Here is a 5,211-nt window from a genome sequence, read left to right on the forward strand (position 1 = left end):
GCACTCCAAGATTTCCTCCACATGTACACCACATCACACAAATATTCGTCCAATGAGTTTCGGACCGATAGAACGATCTTTCCAGTCCATACAGTGTAACGTTACAAAGAATAGTGCCAATCAGCTATCACGGTTATCTTGCGCATTCTCAGCCTCATCGAGGTTTCAGAATTTTTGCCTTCTTTCTAATTTTGCGCTTTTACCGTTTTTTGGCCAGTAGAGCAGTGATGCAGTAGTGTTTCTTTCTAGTAAGCCGCCTGAATACCGTTATATGTACAAATTAAGTATCGCCATAATATTACATTTCCCATTCTTATATTCAATACTAGCCTGCACTGAGCAATAGGCCCGTGCAAAAATGATATCTCCTGATAATGATTTGCCTCAAGGCGAGATTAACGTAGAAAATAAAATCGCCATCCGACTGAAATTGTACCCACCCTGTGCGACCGGGCCATTTGTGATCTTCTTCCGAACCAAAGACAAGAAAAGTTTGAATCGATTGCATATTTCTCGAGTTCTGACGGAGCAATATTCGGCTGTGACAGAAATATCGAAAATTGGGCCTGATAAGCTTCGGTTGCAGAGTGTTTTAAAAGGTCGTTTTCGTGCTCAAAATTAATAGCGTCCAAACTGTTAATTTTAGAAGTATAGTTTGTTCGGAGAAGTTGTTGTTCTTATGATTGCGCATCCACAGGAGTATACCAGGTCAGTGATTAATTCACTTATAAGTGATATACGAAAGTTATTTTCCGAACTAATTAAGATAGAGACTTTGTGTCTTCAGCAAAGTTGTAGCAAATGCTACTACAAAAGAAATTGCTGAAGGCACCATATATCTAGCTTTAATAGTTTACAAGTTATGGAACATATTATATGGAAGGCCCCTTAAAATTAGTTTTTTCATGATAACTTTTTTAGACATTCTCCTATCCTCTTAGAATCTTCCACAAAGTTGTTTGCGCTATTGAAACACATATTTTTGCAAAACATAGCTACTTCCTATGTGTCGAATTCAAAAATAGAATTCCAAATTTTTGGATGTTTTGGGGTAACTTCCACCATAAATAACTCGTTAAGGAGCAGAAAGGAGCAAACAACATCATAATATACCGATAGTACCAGTTTTTTTTTACTTTTATATAGTGTCCCGATTGTTGGTCGATGCGATTCTCCCCGAGAGTTATGTTCAATACAATATGCCATCGCAGTGGTAAAAAATGAAATATTCAAGCGCACTGCGACAAACAGCTTCATGTTTTTATGGTGAATTACGTAGAACACGTTGGCCTATAACATGCAATGCATATGGTTTGCCTTTCAAGAATCTAAGTGTAGATTTGAATGTGTTTAATAATGTTGATATTTTCATTATTATTTAGATAAATAAATTTATTTTTAATAATCGTTTTCTCCGTCATCTTCAAAGCTTTCTTCTTCCGCTAGAAGAGCATCTTCTAAAAATCGTTTTATACGTTTTTTAGCCATGCCCGAGCTTCAGTCACGACACGATCTACATTGTGAACAGGTGACGTTTATCAAGCACCATTATAAATGTCACGAAAGGCATTAACAAACCTTCTGGTGGGATTCCCATCATTTTTTCAAGCTCACCAGTATCCACTGATTGTTTAAATTTGACTTGACACACCTCTTGAACGCACGATATGCTACGTTTCGTACTTTGATCTGGATTGTGGTCAATGTTCTCTTTTCCTTTTTTGGACATCGATGAATATGTTTTATGCAATTTGTCATCAAAACATGAAGCTGTTTGTCGAAGTGCGCTCGAATTTTTCATTTTATACCACTGCGATGGCATATTGTATTGAACATAACAGAGAATTAGGGAGAATCGTGTCGACTAACAATATGAAAGTAAAAAGCTAGTACTTTAAGTACTGGTGGGAAATAGTTTGAATCAGTCAAATGAAATTTCTGGCTACGGATCCTTTACGAAGGAGTACAGAGTATATGTACCAGCAAATGGGGTTGAAGTCTGCGGGATCGTCTCTGATTCGAGTTTGAATTACGAGCATCTTCTGACACATGGGGTTGGCTGTTTAAAAGACCTTGTTCCAGCCAGTGAATATACTAAAGTGCAGCTGACAGAAAGAGGGCTTATGTCAACTCATGCGACTCCTATCGGGTGACCTTCACCGGGTCTGCCCTACCTAACTCTTCGACAAGGTTCGTCAACTTGTTCGCCTTTTTGTGCCGCGGGTCATGAAACGTACTAAATAAGAACAAACGGGGGAACACAGCTTGCCATTGTACCAATAAGGCTCGTTGTGGGAAATGGTGTCGGAATCATGTGGATGATTCCTGTGAAAGGGGTGTTGAGGTGTGCCTCTACTATGGGATAAACCCACATGATCTTCCGACATATCTCGCGTACAGGATCTTTTGCTACGCCACTGCCGGACGGTCTCTACGAACATCTACTGACGAAGGCGACTGTGATGCACCCCAGGGGGAACATTTCCTGCTGCACCTGGAAACAATAGAAAAAGCAGGAAAATTTCCACTCCTAAGCTTTGTTGTAAAGGCTAGAATGTGTCTCTTCAAGGTCCCACAAAAATGACTACTCGACAAAGTACTGGTGCAAATCGCTCTCGGTCAGAGCACAGAAAAGTACTATGCTATATTTCACCCTAAGGAGTAAAATTTGGTAAAAACCAAAATTTCTCGCTAGGGTGAGAATTTGTTGGTAAAAACCAGTTAGTCATATTGTTTCATACTGTGTTGCGTTTCGGCTTCGCCTCATCAGAAACCAACACTAATTTATTGTCGGAATAGATTAGCGCCGGCTTGACGCAAATCCCTTAAAACTAAAACACACTTTGTGTTTCAATCGAACGACTGACACAGAAAAGTAGTTCCCAGCACTTTCTGGGATACCAAAACCTACATGTGTTCCCATATCTCAGCCAGAGAAAGAAACCAGCGGTGGCTTAATAAATTTCTCTGACAATGTGGACCACATTTTTACAGCTTAAAATATTTCTCACCCCCTAAAAAGCATCTTGATAAACTTTCCCCTCGCAGTAAAACATGTTTGATGCAGTTCACCGTAAAGTGGCCCCTCTTTTCAGTGCTAGTAACCTTCGATGGGCAATGATTCGATGTTGCCAAAGATTTTTTGATCTGGCAAGCAATTTATTGTTACGGCAAACGGAGTTAGATGTGTATCACAACCGAGATTATGAACCAGGTTAGAGAACTTATCACAAAGAGTGACTTCTAAAACATCGACTAATTTTTTTAGACAAGACTGTGGTTCTTCGGTATTTTGGCCTCATTTGACAAAAAAAAGCAAAATCAGTTTTAGAGTTGTATTGAGACATCAAGATAAATTTCGTGTGTATTTTATCTAAGTTACGTCGAGTTCTAGCATTTCCAAAAAATCATCGATTTTCATCAAAGCCCCCACCAAGCCGAATTGTTGGCTACGGGACTAGAGGTTTTAAATACATAAATTGGGGTAAAAAACAAACTTCATCTTTAGTCTATCAAATAAGGATTTAAAGCTTTCGTTTAACATTTTAGCATCACCCGTAGATCTCTTAATCGATTTTTTTATAAAAGTTTTTCTTATACGACTGTTGGTTCACACTTGAACAATATTTTATGGGGAGACTTGACCAAGTGGCAATAAGCTGAAGAAAGACACAACATTTCTGATATTTACTATTCTGTGGTACCTGCTGTGAATGTTTATCACGTCACAAAAAATCTCCCCTTAAACACCATCTTCACCGTACTAGTAAAAAACGATTACAGAAAAACTTTTTTAACTTTTGCAAAAGTAAATTAACAATTTTGCAAAATATCACGCACAGTACTTTTGCACATTACATTTCAACGAGTTTGAAGGAGTGAAAACTTTTTCAGAGATTTGCGTGGGTTCAAGGGAGTGTCTGGTGTAAAGTGCTCAAACCAAAAGTTATTTTGTTTTACGATTTTGAACGCATGGCAACAATGGATCAATTTTTGATTTATTTATATATTCATTGTGCATGAAAAAAAGTTCAGTTGCGCAGAGCCACACATAGGAGCGTTACAAGAGTAAACGTCCAACTATTTCTGCGTGGAGGAGGTTGGTTTATTGACATTGGGCATTCTCATAAAAAGATCAAGTCAATTTGTTTATTAGTTTTTGAGTTATCGTGTTCGCCAATTAAAAAAAACGCGGTTACGAGAAAAAAACGCTATTAAAGGGTGTCCCACACCCAATAACATCACGAAAAAACGCTGTAGAAAATAACATTAAATAGATGCGCGAAGTATGCATGGTTGTTTAAAACAGATGAAGTTCAGCGTGGCTACCATGATTGCGGAAGACTATTCAAAAGGTTCAACATTAACAATAAAGCTAACATTTTTTTTCGCTCTCTACACCATACGCCCCCTTGGTCAAGTCTCCCCATGTTCCCCTACGTGTTCTGCGTAATACGAAACATTTTTTATAATGTTATTATTTATAATAATTGAAAGACATTTATTTAAAAACAAAACTGTGCATTGAATGAACAATGATTTTTCAAAGACTGCCCTCCCACCTAGCTCTATTTGGCAGCTTGACTCTAAAAGCGAAGAAGCGCGATTGCCATATATCTGACTATTTGTACTTGTCCTCTGGTTTGGTATTTGATTTAGAGTGTGAGCAGCAGCGGCACTGCATCAAATATCGACCGTTTACTCCCAATGTTTATCTGATGCCTGATTTTAAAAGTCAAATGTGCAAAAAGAAACTTCGTCCACCGTGAGGTCATCCTCAAGGTAGTTTCAATTCGCACAGGTTACCGGGCGGTCCCATCAACGGTTTATGCCGTTTTGGTGATGAATCAGCGCGGAGAGCATCTTGTCATCGGGTGTACCTAACGCTATTATAAAGTAGAAGCTGGATGCATTTAATTTTAGTTTTAGATAATACTCTCGAAATGATGCCTATCGATCGGATAGCAATAATGAATTCTCACACCGTGAGATACTCTTCGGAATTGCAACAGCTTGGCGAAAACAGCGGTAATAATTGATAGATCAGGTTTAGCTTTTCGCTTTGAAGACTGCTCCAAACAGGTCGCCTGCATACAAAGAGGTCTAGGATGTTCGGCCATCCTTAATTTACCGAGCACGATTATATCTTGAAAGGCCTAGTTAGTGGTACAAAATAAATGGCTGCAAATGGTATTTTAATAAAGTTATTTT

Source organism: Topomyia yanbarensis, chromosome 3, assembly GCF_030247195.1.
Source record: "Topomyia yanbarensis strain Yona2022 chromosome 3, ASM3024719v1, whole genome shotgun sequence".
NCBI classification, from domain to species: domain Eukaryota; kingdom Metazoa; phylum Arthropoda; class Insecta; order Diptera; family Culicidae; genus Topomyia; species Topomyia yanbarensis.